Below are 26939 nucleotides of genomic sequence, written 5' to 3'. Positions count from 1 at the left end.
CGTGTTTCTTCACTTCAAAAATAAAACACATGGTGTCCAGCTGAGTAGACATTTTTGCAACTTCATAAAAAATAGGTCCATAAGAATTTTATTTTATTATTATTACTATTTTTTAAATGTATTTTTTGACTTTTTTTAAAATTTTTATTTCATAAGAAAATTTTCAATCGCATTGTTTTTTTCATGGCTAAAGAGAAATGAAAACACTCAGGAAAAAAAAATCTTGATTAAGGTTCTCATATTTCATGCATGAGAGGGTTAAAAAGCCAATTTACCTGTTATATGTAGGAACTATAACTGATTATATGTACCTTAATGTAAAGTGTTACTTGGAAATGTTTTGTCTAAAATATTAAAAATCTGTCTCATGAGGAATGGTATAAAATGGTGCATCTCCCAAATCTATTAATATAAAGAGTTATAATTCAAGGATGCTCATGTGTGTGCCTGCCTAGTAATTAAATATTATGATGCTAATTTCCCGATTATTAAATAGACGCACACCACGTAATTGCAATCAAAACCTTTATGTATGTCATCCTCATCTTTTAATAACTTGTCCTGCTTCTTTAAATAAATAATAAAGAGTTTATCCATCTGAGACCACAGACTCAAAGTAGCTGAATTCAATGCCACAGTGTTTGCCACCTTTAAAGCACAGCACATTGCCTAAAACCCTTAAAAAAAAAAAAAATGTCATCCCACATTTCACATTTCAGCATGGATGGAGGATCAGGGACCTATGTGAGGAAAGGCTCTGGTAATATTTATGGGTGGACTTTATGAAAAGTCATGGGTCAAAAGGTTTCACTTTCTGGCAGATAGTGCTCGCCACAGGCTCTACCTGCAATTCAGCTTTACTCGGATTGACATTTTTTTAACCCCTTAACCCTGTGTGAGAGATATGTAAGCTTGTTGAAATAGGTGTTATATTGGAACTGACACTTTTTCCCTGACACTCCACAAATACTTTCGATACAGAGTGATTTTAGGAAAAGGGTCCAACACTTCTATACTGCATTATGTAAATCATTATATGTGATATATGTTTTTTTTTTTTTTTTTAATGGAGTTATGCATTTTAAAACATTTCCCTTTGATCTACATGAACTGTAAATGCTATGCCTGGTTCTGAATTCTTCATTAATTAACCCATAAAGACCCAAACAGCCCCTGGCAACCAAAACCATCTACTGATCTATAATGTTTAATACCTGCCGATCCATTAATTCTATCAATACATGTACATAATTGTTGTAAAATGCAGTTCGTCGTCTTCTCATGGTCATCAGATATGACCCATTTGGATGTTCAGAGGCTCTGTAGTTACCATGGAAACACTGTCATCTTCTGCAACATAGATTCACCAGTAAAACCCATAGACTTGGATCAATGACAGTGGATGGACACACTTAATTTGTGTTCAGTTATTGATATATTTTGGTATCTACTTTATGAATCCCTTTTGCCAAAGAGCACCTCGAACAAACTTTTTTTGGTCTGAGAAGCATTCCTTCCCATGAATTATTGATATATTTTGTAAAAAAAAAAGTCACTTTTTCTTCAGTTTTCTCTGTTTCTGATGTTATAACAATCAACTTTAATCTGTGCTTTTATGAACATCTACGTCATTCATGAATTAAATATAGGAAAATACATGAGTTTCATTGAAAAAACGCAAAATACAGACAATAGCGTATAATAAATGGTGATAAATCACTTCAGAAAGATTAAATAGAAAGCAAAATTCATTTGAAAACTGACACAAAAGTAGCACTGGGTCTTTATGGTTTAAAGTCCACAGGTCCATCTTCAACCCTTTTTCTGAGTAATGACACCAGAAAGGTCATTTTGAACGCTGGCCCTTTAAATGCAAATGAGCCAGTTCAAGCCCCACCCCCTCCAGGTAGTTGACTGTGCTGCTCTGTCCCGTTCAGCATCTTGTGTTCGTTAATACAATCAACAACTCAACATTTTAGCTAATCAGCTCAACGTTTGGACATATTTTCAGTTTTTACTACAACCGCTGCTGCTGACAAACAATTATGTCATACTCAGAGAAATGTTCATCGGAAGTCTGGACCTTATATGTGCAAATGTCGTGATGTAACTAGTTATAAAACAACAAATTAAGATGGAATTAACCCTATAACACCAAGCGTATCATATTTGATACATGAGTTTTGAAGCCCTCTATATGATTGGGGTTATATTTTTTTTCTTGAAAAACCTGATGTGTACAATTAGATACATGCAATACACTGATAATCCACCAGGGGGGAGGAATATGTTCACCAGAGGCCTTTCAAGTGACACCAGAAGACTGTCATTAATGAGGAAGGAGGCAGAACTTTGCCAGTTTTGAAAAGGAATTACCAATTTGTTAGACGTGTTTGTGTTATGTTTTTTGTTTGTTCAAAAATAATATCTGAGCATTGAGACCCAATGTATCAAATATGATACAAAATTGAAACTCATACATGGAAATTGATATTTGAAAACATGTTTGTTTGTTTTTTTTATGTTCAGAAGGACCAATACAGGCTCCAGTGTCAAGGAACTGGAATTTTCTTTCAATGATTTAATTGTTCAGGCTTTACAAGGTTAAAACGGGTTGTAGAAATCTACACGATTTTTGCCGGAATGAATATAAAGATAGCTATGCAGCACCTGGAGGGTTCAAATTCACACTTTATGAACTATTAGGGTCCAAATACATAAATAAATGAACCAAAGACTAATAAAAGTGGATTTAGCAAAATATGACCCCTTTAAGGAGCACATTGCATTCCGTTGCTGTACAACTTTAAGGTTAATTTTATTTCAACTAAACTTGGGTTTACCAGTCCATTATAAATCTGTAGCACCACTCTCCTGCAACGCCCCCCCCCCCCCCCCCAAACAACATGGATAGAAGTACTAGGACACAGTGAATTCAGATTTATCTTTGCTAATAAATGGTATTGCTTCATAAATGACAATGACATTATGTGATAATATAAGGCACAGGTGTCAAACATGTGGCCCGGGGGCCAAAACCGGCCCGCCAAAGGGTCCAATCCGGCCCCTGGGATGAATTTGTGAAATGCAAATATTATAATGACGACATTAAAAATCAAGGATGTGAAAATCATTTTCGGTCAATTCAATCTGAAGTGGGTCAGACCAGTAATATACAATCATAACAACCTGTAAATAATGAAAAACGCTAATTTTTGTCTTTGTTTTAGTGTAAAAAAAAGTAAAATTACACAAAATGTTTATATTTACAGACTTTCCTTTTACAAAAAATGTGAATAACCTGAACAAATATGAACAAAATTAAATGTCTTAAGAGAAGTATGTAGAATTTTACCAATATTCTCCCTGTTACTAAATATTTTATGTATTTGTAAATCTACTGTGATCTGATCTAAATGATAAACTGAGGTGTAATATTGTTAAAATAGCACTTCATTTTCTTAAGAATTTTCAGGTTGTTCATATTTGTTCATGTTATGTTGAAGTACACTTCGTAGATGTAAACATTTTCATTCGGGAATTTTACTTTTTTCACTCAAAAACGTAGAGAAAACTGTTGTGTTGACATTATTTATAAGTTCTTGTCCCATTATTTATATTATTTTACTGGTCCGGCCCACTTTAGATCATATTAGGCAGAATGTGACCCCTGAACTAAAATGAGTTTGACACCCCTGATATAAGGTGATATTAAATCACCTGGAGGGTTCAAATTTAAACTTTTTGAACTGTTATTGTCCCCAAATACGCAAATAAATGTCCCAAAGACTAATAAAAGGGGGTTTAGCAAAATACGCCCCCTTTAATGCTGCAGTCATAACCTTTCTTCCAATTAAGAAAACACAGAAACATATGCTTATTCTTATTTGTAACAAAACTGTTTTAGTAAAAGACTCCTTTGCTAAAGAAGCACTTTGAAGCTATTTAGGTGCGGTTGTGTTCAACAAAAATGAAGGTAATATTTGGTGACAGCTGGAATTGCAATTTTTTCAGCAAATTGCAGGGATTCAGGGGGATTTGCAACATTCGAGGGACCAATTAGAATAATGTCCTTTTACTGTTGAAATCCCGGCGTGCCTCTGTATCCGCTGGTTTCCCACATGCAGCACCAAAACCTGTAAGAACACTAATAGGCCTGAGGATCATATTCAATATCTTTCTACATTCTCTCAGATGGTTAAACCGAGTTTGTTCAAAGGCATCACTTGCATGAGTACAAGTTTCATTTCGGTAGTGGCTTTAAGAGCTTCGCTGTCATTATGCTGAGTCAAGTGCATTTGATAAAACGTGAAGTGACAAGCGTGTTTTCTACAGCGTCACCACCTAAACGTCTGAGAGGGATTTTCTGCAGACAAGACGAGCAGAAAGGTGCCTCAAGCATGAACTAAACTGTTCAGTGGAAATCAACACTGTCAGATGTCATTCACATGAAGGGAAGGGGAATTTGCAGACACCTGCGTCACTCCGATTGTCTTGGGTTCTTGCACTGGAGGGCTGCAGACGGGAAATGGTGACAGAAAATGTTCGTACCGAATCTCAGAAAAGACAAGAGAGAACTGAGCTTATTTCTCCAGATTTATACAAACGCTTTCTGACAGCAAAAGAGGTTTGTTTTAACAGAACAAATGAAAAAAAAATGCTTTCAATAGCAAATTTCCCTGCCAACCTGATGTTATTACAGATTAACCCTGTTATGTAATAAAAGTTCAAAATGTAAGAAGAATGTCACGTCATCTTGTAATAAAGCCACATTATGTAATAAACTGACGCATTTTGTAATAAACTACATCAACGCATTATGTAGTAAATTTTTTCACATTATGTAGTCAGTTATTACAATTTGAGAAATTTATTACAAAATGCACTTGACACATTTTTATTTTTAAAAAAAATGTAATAACATGGTTCATCATGTAATAACAATCCAAATCAATATAATTTCAGAACAATTTAGAAGAAATTAGTCACAGGAGCTACAGGTAATGGAATCAGAACTTTAACCACACAGTTTAAAGATTAATTTAGCACATTACATTTTCCTGAAAATAAAAATGTGTCCAGTGCATTTTGTAATAAATTTCTCAAATTGTAATAACTTATTACATAATGTGAAAAAATGTACTACATAATGCGTTGACGTAGTTTATTACAAAATGCGTCAGTTTATTACATAATGCGGCTTCATTACAAGATGACGTGAAATTCTTATTACATTTTGAACTTTTATTACATAATGGGAATTTATTACATAATGCGGCTCAACAAACCATTTCATGTATGAATTACGAGAACCTAGCTTAGTTGAGTTTTTTTTTTTTTTGGGGGGGGGGGGGGGGGTTATTCCTCCTTAGGCATGAAAAAAACAATACAATTCAGTTTTGTTTTGTTTTTTTTCATTGATTTACAAAAATGTCCATGCTACACCATGCATTATATTCTTGAAGCAAAGACACAAGTATTTAAAACCCAATATCAGAAAACGATATGAAAACAATTAAATAAAAACACGTTTAATCCAGCTAATCTGATGTTTTGTCACATTTTAACATATTCTAATACTAGTTATTACTCACTTCATGGAGATAATATGCAAAAAAAAAAAAAAAAAAAGTTTAACCCTTTCATGCATACTGGTCACTACAGTGGACAGTTATTCTACAGCTGTTCTCTTGTATATTCATGGATTTTGTTGTTTTACTTGCATGTCAACCAACACAGTGGACACTTATGCACCATCCCATAATACACTTCTTACTGTAACATTCCTGTTCTTGATAAACCTGATCTGCAGCAACATATGTGAGCGTAAATCATTTGCTAATTGTTATTAGACTGTAATGAATAGTTGTTGTTTTTTAAGTTGTTGTGTTTTGTTGTTTTTTGCGTATTATTTGAGTGAGTAAGAACTACTATTATAGTATGTTAAAATGTGACAAAACATGAGATTAGCAACATTAAAAAAAAACATTTATTTCATAGTTTTTACACAGTGTGACAGTAAATGCATGTTTCTTTGCTTCAAAAATGAAACGCATGGTGTCCAGCTGAGTGGAAATTTTTGTAACTCCATGAAAAATAGTTCATAAAAATAAATGAATAAATAAATAAATAAATAAATAAATAAATAAATAAAATTCAATCACATTGTGTTTTTCATGCCTAAAGAGGAATAAAAACACTCAGGGAAAAAATCTTGATTAAGGTTCTAATAATTCATGCATGAAAGGGTTAAAACCCCCCCAAAAAAACAAACAAACAAAGAAACAAACAAACAAAAGTTAATTACAGTCTAACAATTAACAATTAATTCACACTCTAACATGCTAGTGCTGATCAGATTTATCAAGAACAGCAAAGTTACAGTAATGGTATGAATTGCAGTGTTAGGGATGATGCATAAGCGTCCACAGTGTTGGCTGATATGAAACTAAAACAACAAAATATAAAAATATAATATACATATAAAATATACATAAAATAAAGTACACAAGAAAACAGCTGTAGAATAACTATCCACTGGAGTAACCATTATGCATGAAAGGGTTAATTTACTGTTTGACCTATACCTGCCATCAGTCACAAACATACATTCATTATTTAATTAATATACTCATTAAATGTCCTACTTTATGAGTTTTAAGTACAGAATTTGCCTAATTAGATTATTTCTGCCAACAGATCAGCTCCGCCACCTTGAAATGGTCATATATAAAGAACCATCCTCATTTGGAGCGCATTCCAAATGAGGACACTTTGAAAATCTTTTTATAAATGGCTGCTGAGACTGAATATGTGCGTCTGCCTAATGCCTGCTGGGACCGTCTGCAACTCAGACATGACCGTGAACGACATGAACATGCTTATGAAGAGTAAAGAGTAAGGAAAATGACACATGTGGTTAAGAAACGGGAACTAGGCATAGCTTGCAGTATTTCTGGTGGTCAAATTTGGCTGTTCAATCCATTCAGCAAATAAGAACGCGAAAGCAATGATCAAGCAAGCATTGGAAGAGGTGGTGAGAAAATACCAAAAAAATGTAATATTGTTTTTGAATTTTTTTTTGTCTTCATAGTGATATCATGAATTGCGTCCAGATAACACGCCACTTTTAATTGGTGTGTTATCTATACGCATTATAAGCTTTCAGCGTGTATATTTATGCAGCGTAAAATAGCACGCCATTAGCATAATTAGTGGCTAGTGCTGTTAGGGTTAGCGATTAGCAATAGTGATGTGATGTTAACGAACGAATCGAATCTTTTGAATGGCTCTTTGAAACGAATGATGTGAACCGAGTCTTTGTAAAGAGCCGTTCATTTTTTTTTTAAGGAGGGAGTGTTGAGCCGCATTATGTAATAAATTCCCATTATGTAATAAAAGTTCAAAATGTAATAAGAATGTCACATCATCTTGTAATAAAGCCGCATTATGTAATAATAATGTAATAAACTACGTCAACGCATTATATAGTAAATTTTTTCACGTTATGTAGTAAGTTATTACAGTTTGAGAAATTTATTACAAAATGCACTTGACACATTTTTATTTTTAAAAAATGTAATAACGTGGTTCATTATGTAATAAATTCCCATTATGTAATAAAAGTTCAAAATGTAATAAGAATGTCACATCATCTTGTAATAAAGCCGCATTATGTAATAATAATGTAATAAACTACGTCAGCGCATTATATAGTAAATTTTTTCATGCTATGTAGTAAGTTATTACAATTTGAGAAATTTATTACAAAATGCACTTGACACATTTTTATTTTTAAAAAATGTAATAACGTGGTTCATTATGTAATAACAATCCAAATTAATATAACTTCAGAGCAATTTAGAAGAAATTAGTCACAGGAGCTACAGGTAATGGAATCAGAACTTTAACCACACAGTTTAAAGATTAATTTAGCACATTACATTTTCCTGAAAATAAAAATGTGTCAAGTGCATTTTGGAATAAATTTCTCAAATTGTAATAACTTACTACATAATGTGAAAAAAATGTACTACATAACGCACTGAGGTAGTTTATTACAAAATGCGTCAGTTTATTACATAATGCAGCTTTCTTACAAGATGACGTGACATTCTTCTTACATTTTGAACTTTTATTACATAATGGGAATTTATTACATAATGCGGCTCGACAGGGAGTGTCCGATTGCCTGTCAATTTAGCGTCACTGGGGAGGCATCGGCTTTGTATACAGAGTAGAAGTGAGAGAACTCCTGATGTGGTATCATTTTGATATTTACATTAGAGATATCAGGTATTTTGCAATGTTACTTGAAGTATTTTATTTGCACTACAGTTTTTTAGGTATTCAAGTACTGTAATTGCAGTGATTAATCACTGTTGTGTTTTGTGCATTTTTTTCCCGTTTGTTTACACACATTTATTATTCTTGTTTTGAGGAGAATAAAATGTTATTCATTCATTCATTTTCTGAACCCGCTTTATGTTTATGTTTATGTTTATGCATTTGGCAGACGCTTTTTTCCAAAGCGACTTACAGGGGAAAACCAATTAAATCACTCAATCAATCAAATTTTATTTATATAATGCCAGATCACAAAAAAAAGTTATGTCATGACACTTTATATATAGAGTTAGTCAAAAACCAGACTCTAAGCCAATTTACAGAAACCCAACAGAATCCTCGCTAGGGTCACGGGGGTCACTTGGAGCCTATCCCAGCTACATAGGAGCGAAGGCGGGGTACACCCTGGACAAGTCGCCAGTTCATCGAAGGGCTGAACATATAGAGACAAACAATCACTGTCACATTCACACCTATGGGCAATTTAGATTAACCAATTAACCTATCAGTGCATGTCTTTGGATGGTGGGAGGAACCCGGAGTACCCGGAGAGAACCCGCACAGACACGGGGAGAACATGCAAACTCCACACAGAAAAGTCCCACCCCTATGGACTGGTGTTGGAATCGAACCAAGGACCTTCTTGCTGTGAGGCACGAGTGCTAACCACTGCACCACTGTGTCACCCCTATATAATAATAAATAATAATAATAATAATAATAATAATAATAATAATAATAATAATAATAATAATAAAATGTTATTTCATAAGAACATATTTTATTTTTCATTTTTAGGCTACAGACTAGTCCACATAATGTACCATGATGTTTTTGGTCAAATTCCATCATTTGCCTAATGTCACCTCTCATGTCATGGATTTAGCCCACACATTTGAACTAACTATTCTTTTTCACGGTAAGATAACATTTACTGCCGCGCCAATTAAACACCTTTAAAATGTAATGTCAAACATCACATGTAGCCTGTTTAGTCATTAAAACATTGGTGTTTCAAAATAATGCAAAAGACATAAAAGGCTAAACGGATACAAAATTCGTTTCTTGGCTCGTTGTGTTCGCTAAACCATTGTTTGCTCACTATTTTCGTTGAAGGGTGTTTGCTAACGGGTGTGTTCACTATTTAACCCAGAATGACGCCTCCACTCCTGCTGTTTCTGGTCATTTGACAGAGTTACGGTTAAAAATGATAGGATATCTGTGACCCCGGACCTCCTCCCTTACCCTCATCTGACTATAGATGGACCCCCTCAGCTGTTTCCATGTGCCCCCACCCTACTGAATTGAATTATTTACACACATATATCGTGCATCTGGCTGGACGTCTAAGGATGACCCAAGTTATTCCGCAGGTGACTTTATTAACAGAACTCTAAACGGTTACTGTTGGTTGTAACCGTGGCAACAACAGGACAAAAACTGTATAGAAAAACTGAACTCTGCTCTGTTCCTCTCATCCACTCACTCATACTTATACACAGGTTCACTGGCTCCGCCCCCATACCACTCTCATTCATTCATTCATCACTCAAAGCCACAAACACTTTGTCCTGAAGTAATCTTTATATATCCATAAATTAATGCAGAGAATACAATTCAATGAGCAGACCAATCCTCAAACGGTAAATTCATTTTTATTGGTGCAAAATGTCCATGGGAAAAATCTGATATTATCAAAGATATTATCAAACTTCTGATAAAAATCTTATTATTGAAATGTAAATAATATTTCAAAGGAGATACATGACAGAAATAAAATGAAATGAAGCTACAAGAATATATCCTCATTCTAATATTTTGTAAAATCAGCGCTGGAATGTAGAACTGGGCGAGCATTGACTTTTAACCAAGTAGCTCAGAAACAGGATCGCACAAAATGTGTGAAATGGACTCATTTTGTGTTGCGCTGGGCTTAACAATTTAACGAGCCAGTGCAGAAAGGAGCCCCTGGGCAGTTTCATTCTTATACTGTTCCATCCACCTGAGCAACTGTAAGAGAAATGTAATATTAGACTATTGTCAGTAAGAATGTTGTGTGTCCAAGACCTGGGTCATGGATGGGTCATGGTGACATCTCCTGGAATATTAACACCCAGAGTATCTCTCCCTCTCTGGTTTATCTGTAACTTTCCTCTTCTGAGACGCAAACTGAGGCACCAGTGCAGCCTGATTGTCCCTGAAGATAAGCAGTAATGTTTTTTCAGCATATGTAGATTGACCTTTGTCAGAGAGGGGTCACCAGACTCAGACATCACCATGTTTTGATTCATACCTGATCAACATTGTCATACATCATTATGTTCAGACACGTGGACCAATGGTTGTAACACACTTTGTTTCTTATAAGAGCTTAGACTTCCTGCTGTTAGTCAGTCAACTGCTGCATCTTGTTTAGGGATGGGAATCAAGAACCGGTTCTTTTTTGAGAACCGGTTCCCAGTGGCTCGATTCCTTGGAATTGTTTGCCTGCCTGCTTAACGATTCTGCTTATCGATTCCGAAAGTTTTGAAGTTCTGCCTCCTTCCTCATTAATGACAATCTTGTAGTGTCACTGGAAAGGCCTCTGGTGAACAAATTTCTCCCCCCTGGTGGATTATCTATGTATTGTATGTATCTAATTGTATACATCAGGTTTTTCAAGAAAAAAAGTATCACATTGATCATATAGAGGGCTTCAAAACCCATGTATCAAATCTGATCTTTGTCGTTGTAGGGTTAATACAGAGGCTGAGAAATATGTGTGATCATTAGAACTTCAGTAAACCAACAAACCTAATGTTGGACTAGGACTCTTACACAGTACTGTGTATCATTACTAGGGATGGGAATCGAGAACTGGTTCTTTTTTGAGAACTGGTTCCCAGTAGCTTGATTCCTTGGATTCGTTTGCCTGCCTGCTTAACGATTCTGCTTATCGATTCCGAAAATTTCGAAGTTCAACCTCCTTCCTCATTAATGACAATCTTGTAGTGTCACTGGAAAGGCCTCTGGTGAATGAATTCCTCCCCCCTGGTGGATTATCTGTGTATTGCATGTATCTAATTGTACACATCAGGTTTTTCAAGAAAAAAAATATCACACTGATCATATAGAGGGCTTCAAAACCCATGTATCAAATCTGATCTTTGTCATTATAGGGTTACTACAGAGGCTGAGAAATATGTGTGATCATCAGAACTTCAGTAAACCAACAAACCTAATGTTGGACTAGGACTCTTACACAGTACTGTGTATCATTACTAGGGATGGGAATCGAGAACCGGTTCCCAGTAGCTCAATTCCTTGAAATCGTTTGCCTGCCTGCTTAACGATTCTGCTTATCGATTCCGCCTTTGTTGTGCATGCCCGATGACACGTACGATGTCACACGTACGCTGCATTGTTTTGGTCAGAATGTAGCCAACATGGTGTTGAGGCTGAAACGGTCTAAAAAGACGACACCAGGTCCTCTTACTTGGAACACTGTCAAAGCTTCCATGTCTTCAAAAGGGTGGAATCCCTTCAATATCCCCAAACATTTGTCCACAGCATGTGACTCAGGATCCCCCCCCCAATCACCACCAAAATTTTATCATTTCTTCCTTGTGCCAGTATCAACATTTCCTGAAAATTTTGTGAAAATCTGTCCATAACTTTTTGAGCTATCTTGCTAACAAACAAACAAACAAACACGCAAACAAACAAACACACATAGCAACAAGAAAAGCACTCGGAGAGCGCAGACCTCCATCAAGACAGATCTGTCCCCCCGATCACCACCAAAATTTAATCATTTCTTCCTTGTGCCAGTATCAACATTTTCTGAAAATTTCATGAAAATCCATCCATAACTTTTTGAGTTATCTTACTAACAAACAAACAAACACGCACACAAAGCAAAGTGATCACAATACCTACTGGCGAAGGTAATCACACAGTTCTGGGTCAAACTGCAGGATCTGTTGACTTTCTATCAGCAGCCAAAGAAGGTTTCATCAGCAGATCACAAACCGAACTGTATCAGCACGGAAGTAAGAGCAGAGAAAACGACTTCAAAGACATAAGGCGTGAAACTTTATCATATTTGTCAGTTTTCTCTTGTGTATACATATATATATATTCCCAAAAGCAGTGTTCACATTTCATCTGAGTAGAAACGTGTGAAAAAAAATAAAAAAAGACAATCCTTTTAAGCCCATTTCTAAGATTCACAATGGGGGATCTTAGTTTTTAATTGTGCAACAGGCATGGCTTATATCTACAAAAAGGTTCTTCTTCAGCAGTGGCTTCCTTGGCACAATATGCAATCGTTTCCTTTGAGAGGAAGACTCCATAATCTTGGAGCAACAAGATGCCCTCCCACTGAGAAGAGAGACTGTTGCAAGCATTTTTATCTGTATGCAGGTCCTGCTTCGGTTTCTCCTCTCCCACACAGTGTGGCTCTCAGGAGGTAGCTCTCATTATGTTCTCCGACAACAAAGTGCACTCTAAATTCACCGAACATGTTCACAGATACACGTGAAAGCTTTTGTTTGGCCAAAAAAGGGGCTTAGAAGAATCTAAAGCGATGGAAAAGGCGACGTAAACCCCCAGACGGCTGCACATCTCTGCTAGAAGTGTATCCAGTAATCAGTTTTATTTATGTTATCTTTACCAATATTTCTGTTTTAGGAACAGCTCTTCTCTGTGAAAATGTCTCGCACTTGTCATGAGTAAGAACCTTATTTTGGGACCTGTCACCTATTATTAACCCTTTAAACCCTAAGCCTAAAATGGTCCATTTGGACTTTTTTTTTTTTTTTTTGTTCTGATTTTGTTAGAAAATATGTGTGTGTGGAAGAATGCAACGCAGTTTCATATCAAACTGTGAAATAGCTACGTTTATCCACAGTGCAAAATGTATCAGTTTCATAATTAGGGCCTGAAAATTGTAAAATGTTCACTTTTTTTTTTTTTTTTTTTTTTTTTATCCCATTCTTTTCTCTGACTGCTTGCAGCTCGTCTTCTCAAAATAAAAACTTGGCGGTCACTTTCATTCTCAGTGGAAAATGTAACATTTCAAGATAGTTTGGACATAAAAAAGCATTTTGATGATATTTCAAGCGAGAAATGTACATTGAAATTTCACAATATTCGTTCGGTTCTTGTAAATAAATACAATAACAAACACACCACTTGGCATAGCAACGACAGAAAATGTTCAACTGTAACAATTTTATGCCGAGATGTGAAGTATCCATCGTAATAACAAACAAACCAAAGATTATTTACAAGAACTGAACGAATATTGTAAAATTCATATCATTACTGTAACTTTGCTGTTCTTGATAAACCTGATCTGCAGTGACATGTTTGAGTGTAAATCAATTGCTAATAAAAAATGTGCATATGATAAATGTGAGAAAACATCAGATTAGCTGCATTAAAAATGTTTTGATTTTGTATATCACTTTCTGATATTCAAAAATTAAACACATGGTGTCCAGCGGAATGGACATTTTTGGAAGTCCACAAAAAATTATGAAGGTAGATTTGTTTCTTTATTGCTTTAACAAAAAAAAAAAAAAAAAAAAATTCATTTAAAAAGAAAAAAAACACTTCAATCAAAGAATAGAAGTGTTCAAATGGAATTTTTTTGTATCGTAATTTTTATTTTTTTGCATTCAAACACTTTTTTTATTGAATTTTTTTAAATTAAAGCAATAAAGAAAGAACTCTACCTTCATAAAAAACAGGTTTATTTAAAAAAAAAAATTCAATTGCATTGTTTTTTCGTGCCTAAATTATGAAGGTAGATTTGTTTCTTTATTGCTTTAACCAAAAAAATTTTTTTTCATAAAAAAAAAAAAAAAAAAAAAAAAATCAATTAAAAAAATCAATTAAAAAAATTCACTTCAATCAAAGAAAAAGTGTTCAAGTGCATTTTTTTGGATTTTTTTTTTTTTTTTTTTTGGCATTCAAACACTTTTTTAATTGATTTTTTTTTTAGTTAAAGCAATAAAGAAACAAATCTACCTTCATAAAAAACAGGTTTATTTAAAAAAAAAATTCAATTGCATTGTTTTTTCATGCCTAAATTATGAAGGTAGATTTGTCTCTTTATTGCTTTAACCAAAAACATTTTTTTCATTAAAAAAAAAAAAAAAAAAAAAAAAAATCAATAAAAAAATTCACTTCAATCAAAGAAAAAGTGTTCAAGTGCAATTTTTTGGATCTTTTTTTTTTTTTTTTTTTTTGCATTCAAACACTTTTTTAATTGATTTTTTTTTTTAGTTAAAGCAATAAAGAAACAAGTCTACCTTAATAAAAAAAAAACAGGTTTATTACAAAAAAAAATTTCAATTACATTGTTGCCTAAAGAGGAATAAAAACACTCAGGAAAAAAAATCTCGACTAAGGTTTTCATAATTCATGCATGAAAGGGTTAAATCTGGATGAGAGTGAATACAAAATCATAGTAAAGATATCGGTCCTATTAAAATAAAGAGACACTGACTGTTGTAGGAAATGGGAAATAAACTTTTTATTCCCGTCCAACACTGTGCCCAACCATCCATACCCTCCACGTTTTTGTAGAAAATGCAACGACATATTAACAACCTTCACCGCTAATAAAGGACAGTCAATATTTGCACAAACAGAAAGCTGCTTGCCAGGCTTCATCTTGCTTTTCTTACGAAGACAATTTCATCCACACTGTAAGTATCCCAGTCAAATCCTAATTTTACACTAGATTAACTTTCCTAATAAAAGTATTAAGCTTCACTTCGGTCGGCAGTATTTTTTCTGCCACCATTGAGGAAAAATTCTCTTGAAATAACTTTTGAGCATAGTGTTGCTGAAATGTTCTGAGAGGGATGGAGATTTCTGCACTTCCTCTTACATCTGTTTTCAGGCTTTAGAAAATCAAGGTCATGACATATCTTTGGTGAATCATGTCTTTTCAAAGAGGGAGAACATTAACCCTTCAAAATCTACAGTTTTCGTTTTCACCCGGTAACTTTCAAATGAATCTTTCTATACATTTAACCTTTACCAAGTGCTTTTGATCATTTATTGTGAGGTTATCCTTTGTATTTTACAGTGAATCAGGTATTTTCCCCCATATTCAGTTTATAGATAGTGTAGAAACTCAGAGTAAATTCAAAGATTATATCAAAACAGACAAAACTGAAGAAAAGTGACTTTTTTTCCACAAAATATCAAACTGTGCAAAAATGTTAAGCCACCTCTAGCTTGATTTTGCAGGTTTGAAATGAGCATACATGTTTTCTTTCTCATCCTCTTTTCTTCATGTACAAGAAATTGCAGGAAACAATTGTGGAGCCTCGGGTTGTAAAGGTTAAAGTCGCTTTTTAGTCTGATCTCTGACCCCGTGACTAGAAGCAGCAGGAAAAATTATAAACATCTAGCCTGTGTTGAATAAAACATCAGAAAATTAATGCAATAAATGTCATACTGTCTGAACAAAAATGGTTCAAGACATGTTAAATGCAAAGGGAGGTCACACTAAATCTTACAGTTTTGGTTTATAGAAGCTGTTTTTCCACTTGAAATGTCTGTTTTTACTGCTGTATATGCATACTTCACATTCATCCAGATTGGATGCCAACCCTGGAAAGCCTGAACTATGAAATCATTGACAGTAAATTCCAGTTCTTTGAATCTGGAGCCTGTATTGGTCCGTCTGAACAGCCATATAGAATGTTTTCCAATATCAATTCCATGTGGTCCGGGGGCCAAATGCAGCCCGCCAAAGGTTCCAATCCGGCCCGTGGGATGTTTTTGCCAAGTGCAAAAATTCCACAGTCTTCAACTGAATTAAGCAAAAAAAAAAAAAATTTTGGTTGAATTATGAAAAAAATCTTGAATTAAGCCAAAGAAATCTTCAATTAAGTAAAAAAAAAAAAAAAAATCTTCAATTAAGCAAAAAAAAAAAAAAAAAAAAAAAAAAATCTCGAATTTAGCAAAAAATCTTGAATTAAGCAAAAAAAAAAAAAAATCTTCAATTAAGTAAAAAAATCTTGAATTAAGCCAAAAAAAAAAAAAAAACAAACTTAAATCAAGTAAAAAAAATCTTGAATCAAGCCAAAAATAAATAAATAAATAAAAATCTAGAATTAACAACTTAAATTTTTTTCTTTGTTTTAGTGCAAAAAATAACATTAAATTAAGAAAATATTTGCATTTACAAACTATCCTGAAACAATTAAATGTGAATAACCTGAACAAATATGAACAACCTGAAATGTCAAAAGAAAATTAAGCACAATTTTAACAGTTTTCTGCCTGTTACTAAGTATTTCGTGTCGTTGTAGATCCGATCCATAATGCACATGTAGAAATGATAAGTTTAGGCAGAATATTGTTAAAATTGCACTAAATTTTCTTACGTTTTTTAAATTTAAATTTCAGTTTTTCAAGGCTTTTTTTGGATAGTTTATAAAAGTAAGTATTTTCATAATTTAAGGGGGGGGGGGGGGGGGGGGTGTTACCCTTAAACAAAGACAAAAATTTGGAGTTGTCATTATTTATAGGTTATTCTGTTATTATTTTACTGGTCCGGCCCACTGGAGATCACATCAGGCTGAATGTGGCCCCTGAAAGAAAATGAGTTTGACACCCCTGTGTTAGGGGTTATAAGATTAAAATACCTGATTGACAGCTGTGACAACCAATCGCTGTTAAGATGTGTCTCTAAAGTACAGACTTTAACTCGGCATAGCAGCATCATGCCAGTTCCTAAACACTGCGCTGTTTTAGCTCTACTTTTCCAAACAGAGGTATGGAACTACATTACACCATCCATCTTCATATAGAGCAGGGGTGTCAAACTCATTTTAGTTCAGGGGCCATATTCAGCTAAATTTGATCTGCAGTGGGCCGGACCAGAAAGATAATAACATAATAACCTATAAATAATGACAACTCCAAATTTTTATCTTTGTTTTAGTGCAAAAAAACCATTAAATTATGAAAATACTTACTTTTATAAACTACCCCCCCAAAAAAAAAAAAAAAAAAACCTGAAAAAACTGAAATTTAAATTAAAAACGTGAGGAAATTTAGTGCAATTTTAACAATATTATTCCTAAACTTATCATTTCTACATGTGCATTATGGATGAGATCTACAAAGACACTAAACTCTGAGGAACAGGCAGCAAAATAGTTACAATTGTGCTTAATTTTATTTAGACATTTCAGGTTGATCATATTTGTTCAGGTTATTCACATTTTATTATTACAGGATAGTTTGTAAATGTAAATATTTTCAGAATTCAATGTTATTTTCGCACTAAAAAAAGAAAAAAAAATAAGTTGATAATTCTAGATTTTTTTGGGCTTAATTCAAGAGTTTTTTTTAACTTAATTAAAGATTTTTTTGGGGCTTAATTCAAGATTTTTTTTACTTAATTGAAGATTTTTTTACTTAGTTGAAGTTTTTTTGGCTTAATTCAAGATTTTTTTTTTTTTAACTTAGTTGAAGATTTTTTTTTTTTTTGCTTAATTGAAGATTTTTTTTTAACTTAATTGAAGATTTTTTGTTTATTCAAGATTTTTTACTAAATTTGAGAATTTTTTTGGCTTAATTTAATTTTTTTTTTTTTTACTTAATTGAACTTTTTTTTTTTGTTTAATTCAAGGTTTTTTCCTTAATTCAAGCTGAATTTTTTTGGTTTAATTCAATTCAAGACTGTGGAATTTTTGCACTTGGCAAAAACATCCCAGGGGCCAAACTGGACCCTTTGGCGGGTTGCATTTGGCCCCCGGGCCGCACATTTGACATCCCTGATTTAGAGTCTATTCTTATGACAGAGAGGAGCGAGATGCAGAGCGAGGGCGTGCATCTTCCTCCTGATTCTGCCTACTTAAGCTTTAAATGCATCTTATAACATCTTACACAGAATTATCACACAGCACCAACCTGTTTTTTTTTTTTTTTTTTTTTTTTTTTAAATCCCGGGTACTGTGTCATATTTAAAGAAACCACTGCAGCCTTTGGGACATCTTGCTATGTACCGACAAAAAAAAAACAAAAGCTTGTCAGAAGTTTTTGTCTCCTTTGTTCTTGTTTTGACAGCTTCTTTGAAATTGGACCATGGATCCACACAAGAGCACTCTGCCAAGCACCGCAGTAAATATGCAGAAAGAAAAGAAGCCAAACTGATTGACTGTCAGTCGTCAAGTCAGTAAAGTACAATTATATACACACACAATATAATTCACCCCATGCATATATACAGTACATGCTGTGCATCCACCTGTTTCAGTTGACTGATATGAAAATGATGGCTCACCTTGACTCCAATGTGATAATGAATTGTTCCAATACTAAGTGATAACACACAGAGAAATGTGATATACAGTGTGTCTATGTGGCCCTATATCAAGACAGATTTCACTGTTTAAAATAAGTCAATATATGAGTATGACAAACATCCTCTGGGTATTTAAAGACATGCATTTATGACAGATATGAAATATAAAACGCAGTACCACTTAAAAGTTTTTCCCATCGAGTTGTTTTTCTTTGTTTTCATTACTTTTTACACTGTGGATTGTTGAATGCAGAGCTGTCATTTTAGGAAAAAAAAAAAAAAAAAAAAAAACACCAAACAAACATAGTGGCAGTGTTCAAGAATCTGAAATAACTTATTCTGTTTTGTTCATGGCATAATTGTGTTTGACGCCTTCAATATTAATCTATGATGTAGGTGGTTGTTATGTTTCCTGAACATTGAAGTGCCTCTAGGTAGAACTAAAGGAAAGCAACAAAAAATACGGGACAAATATGGGTTAAAAAGGGTTCGAAAAGGGAGTTTATGTGGGAAACTTCACTCAATAAATCTATGAAAAGGAGAGCACAGACCTCCGCCAAGGCAGATCAGCCCCCATCACCACCAAAACTGAATCATTTGTTCCTTGTGCCAGTATCAACATTTCCTAACAATTTCATCCAAATCCTTCCATAAGTTTTTGAATTATCTTGCTAACAGACGAACAAACAAACAAACAAACAAACAGATAAACCCCTATGAAACCATAACCTCCACCATTCCTTGGCGGAGGTAAGAAGACATAATCACCTAAAGAGTAAGTTGTAAGTGAGATATAAGAACTTACTTTTAGACAATAGATTGTGAAAATCTTATTTCAAGAAATCTTACCAAGATCATTTTCACTTGTTCCACTATCAGTAATTAAAGATTTTTTTTTTTTTGCTTAATTCAAGCAAAAAAAAAAAAATCTGCCAATGGAACAAGTGAAAACTAGAAAAGCACTCGGAGAGCACTAAAGTGCCTCTAGGTAGAACTAAAGGAAACCAACAAAAAATATGAGACAAATATGGGTTAAAAAGGGTTCGAAAAGGGGGTTTATGTGGGAAACTTCACCTCTCAATAAATCTATGAAAAGGATAGACAACTAGAAAAGCACTTGGAGAGCACAGACCTCCACCAAGGCAGATCAGCCCCCGATCACCACCGAAATTGAATCATTTGTTCCTTGCACCAGTATCAACATTTCCTAACAATTTCATCCAAATCCTTCCATAAGTTTTTGAATTATCTTGCTAACAGACAAACAAACAAACAAACAGATAAACCCCTATGAAACCATAACCTCCACCATTCCTTGGCGGAGGTAAGAAGACATAATCACCTAAAGAGTAAGTTGTAAGTGAGATATAAGAACTTATTTTTAGACAATCGATCTTGAAAATCTTATTTCAAGAAATCTTATCAAGATCATTTTCACTTGTTCCATTGGCAGATTTTTTTTTTTTTGCTTAATTCAAGATTTTTTCTTTGTTTTGCTTAATTCAAGCAAAAAAATAAAATCTGCCAATGGAACAAGTGAAAACTAGAAAAGCACTCGGAGAGCACAGACCTCTTCCAAGACAGATCAGTGCGCCCCCCCCACCCACCCACTTATCACTACCAAAATTTAATCATTTGTTCAGTATCAATCATCATCAATCAATCATTTGTTCAGTATCAACATTTCCTGAAATTTTCATCCAAATCCCTCCACAACTTTTTGAGTTACCTTGCACACGGACCGACAGACAGACAAACCAGTGCCAGCAAAAACATAACCTCCTTGAGGGAGGTAAAAAACAGAAGTCATTGGACATTGGGCACAAAACCAAAGACCGACTGGAAATCACATGAATTTGTTGCTGCTCTTTTCATTTAAGGGCGATTTGGAGAGATTAAAATGGAGATGTTGACTCCTCGGGAGTGAATCTGTGTTCCCGGTACCTATATTTTCTTATGTTAATATATTTATGGCCCATTTCCAGAGGCTGAGAGGTGCAAAGTTACAGATGTCCAACTACGTAAAATGCATTGGAACACCCATCGAAGCCGGAGGTCCTAGATCAGTGGTTCCCAACCTTTTTTGGCTCATGACCCAATTTTAACATCATAAGATTCTGGTGACCCCAGATATTCAAAATGGAGACTACTTTTGTTTTTTTGTTTTTTCCTAAAATGAATTTGTTTTTGATCATGCAATAGTTTGCTATACTATGTTGCAAATAAACCTTAATTTTAGATGACATTTAGTCTATACAATGTATATTATTATGGACGGTGGCAGAAAAGCCAGGTGTAGATTACTGCATAAAGTGAGAATTTTATTTTCCTTGGTCAGGATATGTACAGTCAGTCCAGCTTGGATTTACAAGGCTGACAATTAATACTGAACAAACAAGAACTCAAACTATGAATTATGAAAGAGCTGCAGCATCTGAAACTGACCACAATGAACATTTGACAGATAAACAGAACCACAGTGCTTCAGCTTCAGCTGCACAGTTTGTCATGTCTTTTATAGATTGGGATTGTCTCTCTCAACTCACTACATATATACATATATATATATATATATATATATATATATATATATATATATATATATATATATATATATATATGTGTGTGTGTGTGTGTGTGTGTGTATGTATATATATATATATATATATATATATATATATATATATATATATATATATATATATATGTGTGTGTGTGTGTGTGTGTGTGTGTGTGTGTGTGTATATATATATATATATATATATATATATATATATATATATATATATATATATATATATATATATATGTATACACACTACCAGTCAAAAGTTTGGACTCGCCTGTTTTTTCTGTATTTTCATGACTATTTACATTGTAGATTCTCACAGAAGGCATCAAAACTATGAATGAACACATATGGAATTATGTAGTTAAAAAAAGTGTGACATAACTCAAAGCATGTTTTATATTTTAGATTCTTCAAAATAGACACATTTTACTTTTATTCCTGCTTTGCGCATTCTTGGCATTCTCTCGATGAGGTTTATGAGGTAGTCACCTGAAATGTTTTCCAAGGGTCTTGAAGGAGTTCCCAGTGATGCTGAGCACTTGTTGACCATCTGTGGTTCATCTAATGCCATTTAAATGAGAAGGAGAGTCCAAACTTTTGACTGGTAGTGTGTATATATATATATATATATATATATATATATATATACATATAATTTTTTTGGTATTTTTTTTTATCAATTACTAGAAATTTCAGGCGACCCCATTTGAATTCCAGGCGACCCCACGTGGGATCCCGACCCCAAGATTGAAAAACACTGTCCTAGATGCAAAGGGGCAATATCGAACTACCCCCACCTCACTGCGAATCAGAGTGCAAGTTCACAATGCAAAAAAGATTCACAATGTATAATTACCTCATCTGTCGTTTCTTCTTTTCCATCTGGTTTGTGTATGTGAGAAAACTGTAGTGTTGACAGTCATAATGCTTCTTCAGTAATAGGAGCTTAGATCGGTGATCCTCCATATTTGTTGTTTACATTCAACATGGATCGTCTGGAATGCTTTGAGGTTGGATGTAGTTAATTCCAGGTGGGATTGATGCTACCTCCCAGCCCTTTGGAACAGGCCATTACCCTAACCCCTGACCCCTGACCCCTAACCCTAATCCTGGGTAAAACTAGTGAACCACCACTGTCTGCAGTTATGGTTTGTAGGCCTTCGTCCCTACATATGGAACTGTATTCCTATCATGTCTGTTGGACTGAGGGACATAGGGCTGACAGAGGTCACAACCAAACACAACACTGAGTGTCAGCTACCTTAGATCTACACCCACTCAGGACAATTACCCACAGCTGTGGTGGTAACACAGGTGCATCCACTCACACCTAAACAGAACCTGAAGGCAGACTCTAAAAATAAAGGAACATGTGTCCAACTTATCACCTGTACTGTATGTTATATATGCATTTCCTTTTTTTTCTACCCGTTTTTACCTCCACCAAGGATGGTGGTTGTGTTTTCATCAGGGTTTGTTTGTTTGTTTGCTTGTCTGTCTGTCTGTTAGCAAGATAACTCAAAAAGTTATGGAAGGATTTTGATGACATTTTCAGGAAATGTTGATAGTGGCACAAGGAACAAATGATTAAATTTTGGTGGTGATGGGGGGGCACTGATCTGCCTTGGTGGAGGTCTGCGCTCTCTGAGTGCTCTTCTAGTTAATCGCCGCGTTATGTGTACGCATTATAAGCTTTTCGTGTGTATGTTCATGCCGCGTCAAATACCACAGGATTAGCGGTTAGGTTTAGGGTTAGGGTTATGGATATGTAAAACGGAGATCTTGGCATAAATTTACACGCGATCAAATGGCATTGAATAACATGTGAAAGGATGAAAATGCATATGTATAGCACGCTAAATGCCATAAGAACTGATGTGACATACAATGCGATTTCATGTGATCAGTCTAGTTAAGTTGATACTGGCACAAGGAACAAATGATTAAATTTTGGTGGTGATCGGGGGGGTGGGGGGCTGATCTGCCTTGGTGAAGGTCTGTGCTCTCCGAGTGCTTTTCTACTTCTTTATTTGTTTTGGAGATGACCCAAATCTAGTCCACGCCACAGTTGGACCACTCCCAGACCATTTTGGAGAGTCTGTCCAATGAGAAGTGACCATTTTAATTTTTTTTTTTTATTAATTTTTTTTTTCCCCCCTATATGATAGCCAGATACCCCCTGCTGCCCTCACTAAAAACCGCAGCCACACCACCAGAGGGCAAAGAGTTGGGAAAGGTGGACACCCCGCAGTCCCATGCCCCGCACTGCCTGGCTCCACCCCCCACTGCCTTACAAATATGATATTATCCAGACTTAAAACTGCCTCCACTTATATATGTATTTCCAACTAGAAAAGCATTTGGAAAGCGCAGACGTCCGCCAAGGCAGATCAGCCCCCCCCCCCCCCCCCCATCACCACCAAATTTTAACCATTTGTTCCTTGTGCCAGTATCAACATTTCCTGAAAATTTCATCCAATTCCATCCATAACTTTTTGAGTTATCTTGCTAACAGACAAACAAACAAACCTCGATGAAAACATAACCTCCTTGGTGGAGGTAATAAACAGTCAGGTCCATAAGTGCTTGAACAGGGACACAGATTTTGCTACTTTGCCTCTGTAAATCACCACAACACATTTGACATGAAACAATGAATGAATTCAGGGTTTAACAAATGGACATGATCAGAAACGAGTACAACAGAGGGACAGCTCAGGTTAGATGTTTTGGGGACAGCGTGAGAGAAACCAAACTGAGATGGTTCGGACATGTGCAGAGGAGAGATAGCAAATAAGCTGGTAGAAGGATGATGAAGATGGAGTTACCTGACAGGAGAAGACCAAGAGGAGATTTATGGATGTGGGGATGGAGGACATGCAGGGAGTTGGTGTGTGCGAAGAAGATGGAGGTGATGGGGTCAGATGACTTGCTGTGGCAACCTCTAAAGGGTGCAGCTGAATGTAGTAGTAGCAGTAGTAGTAGTAGTAGTAGTAGTAGTCATCAATGGGTTTAATAAAATATTGCATTAACCATGTAAGGGCTGCAGCCATAGTCTCTTCATCTTCATTTGTGTAACTGCTCAAATACAAATGGACTTGAACATATATGACACATAGACTTAGACTTACACAGCACTTCTGTTTCGGGAATATTTCACCTTTATTCTGCTATGACGTCTGTGTAAACAAAATGGTGGGATCATCTGGTCGGAGGACTCTATCCATGCTAACATTTGTGGAACGCTGAAAGCCGACTTGTTTTGAGTGCCAACACCGCTATGCTCGGGGTATTTTCCGACGTGCAAACTATACACTACAAACAAAAAGTTAAGGATATTTCTTTTTTTTTCTGTCATTTTTTTTGGTCATTTTTGCCATTTGTAAATAAAACTACAGGGTGGGGAAGCAAAATTTACAATATTTTGAGGCAGGGATTGAAAGACAGTGTATGACCAATTAGTTTATTGAAAGTCATGACAATTTATTTGCCACAAGAAAATTGACATAATAGAAAATGTTTTTATTCTATGTGTCCTCCTTCTTTCTCAATAACTGCCTTCACACGCTTCCTGAAACTTGTGCAAGTGTTCCTCAAATATTCAGGTGACAACTTTTCCCGTTCTTCTTTAATAGTATCTTCCAGACTTTCTCGTAATAGTTTTGCTCATAGTCATTCTCTTCTTTCCATTATAAACAGTCTTTATGGACACTCCAACTATTTTTGAAATCTCCTTTGGTGTGACGAGTGCATTCAGCAAATCACACACTCTTTGACATTTGCTTTCCTGATTACTCATATGGGCAAAAGTTTGTGAAAAGGTATGGATAATAGTGTTAGGTATGATTATGACATCAATATATGTTTGGTTTCAAAACAACTGACGTAGTGCCTGCTGAGAAAAAACAACTAAATGTTCATTGTAAATTTTGCTTCCCCACCCTGTATATATGTCTGGTCATTAAAAAAAAAAAGTGTTTCAATTCAGTTCACACACAAAAAAAGTAAAAAGCGCTGTGCTAGAATCCCAACTGAAAAAAATAGTCCAAAAATTACAAATATCCTTAACTTTTTGTTTGTAGTGTACGTCACTAGGGATGGGAATTGATAAGAATTTATCGATTCCGATTCCATTATCGATTTAGCTTATCGGTTAGGGTTAGGGTTAGGGTTAGCAGCTATAGTCCCTTCATCTTCATTTGTGTAATTGCTCAAATACAAATGGACTTGAACGTATATGACACATAGACTTAGACTTGCACAGCACTTCTGTTCTGGGAATATTTCGCTTTTATTCTGCAACGACATCTGTGTTAACAAAATGGTGGGATAATTTGGTCGGAGGACTCTATCCATGCTAACATTTGTGGAACGCTGAAAGCCGACTTGTTTTGAGAGCCAACACCGCTATGCTCGGGGTATTTTCTGACGTGCAAACTATACACTACAAACAAAAAGTTAAGGATATTTCTTTTTTTTCTGTCATTTTTTTGTTATTTTTGCCATTTGTAAATAAAACTACATATGTCTGGTCATTAAAAAAATATGTTTCAATTCAATTCACACACAAAAAAAAGTAAAAGCGCTGTGCAAGAATCCCAACTGGAAAAAATAGCCCAAAAATTACAAATATCCTTAACTTTTTGTTTGTAGTGTACGTCACACTATACGCGTCACTGCCCCTTTGATTCCGGAACGCAGGTCCGCTTTGCAAAAGTCCAGCCTGTCTCACCTCTGTTAGTCCTTTGTCTTGGCTGTGGAAACCAGTCAATGGTGGAAAAAAGATGGGATCACCATTTCACCTTTTTCTGGGATCTCTGTGTAAAAGTGGCTTTAGACAGACTTTATTTCTCATTCCAGATTTTTACATCCAAAATGAAATTTGGATGCAGGCAGCAGTAATAAATACAAACAGGCATTATATATACACAGGATATTACATACAAGATAGAATAAATATACATAGAAGAACTATAGAATATATAGAGAAAGACAAAGATATTAATAACTTGCTACTTTTGTGAAAATTTAAAAAATGAATATTTCTCTCTATTTGACCTTTCTTAAGTTTTTTATCATCATATATTACTATATCTTTAGCATTTTGCATTTTTGAAAGTGAAAATCAGGTATTTTCCTATATTTAATTTACCAATCATGTAGATGTCCATAAAAGCTCAGTCACATTTTCTTCACTTTTCTCTATTTCTGACCTAATTATCCTCAACTTTAATCTATCAGCAAATATATCAATAACTAAACATAAACTAAGTGTGTCCATCCACTGTCAATTATCCAACTCTATGGGTTTTAGTGGTAAATGAATGTTGTAGAAGATGGCGGTGTTTCCATGGTAACTACGGAGCCTCGGAACGTCCAAATTGGTCATATCTGATGACCATGAAAAGATGACAAACTGTATTTTATATCAATTATTTGCATGTATTGATAGGATTAATGGATCAACAGGTATTAAACAGTTTAGATCAGTAGATGCTTTTGGACAGTTTGTGTCTTTATGGGTTAAAGTATTTTGTATAATAGTAGTGAGGATATAAGATTATGACTTAAATGGTGTTGTGCATGTGAAACGTCTGCAGGATTGAGACATAGGAAGTGTTACATACACTCATATAAGCCTGCATGGAATAGTTCCCATTTTTATTAGATTTCATATGGAGTTTCTATCTACAATTTGTA

Source organism: Sphaeramia orbicularis, chromosome 20 (genome assembly GCF_902148855.1).
Source record: "Sphaeramia orbicularis chromosome 20, fSphaOr1.1, whole genome shotgun sequence".
Lineage (NCBI taxonomy): Eukaryota > Metazoa > Chordata > Actinopteri > Kurtiformes > Apogonidae > Sphaeramia > Sphaeramia orbicularis.
This window is presented reverse-complemented; position numbering follows the sequence as displayed.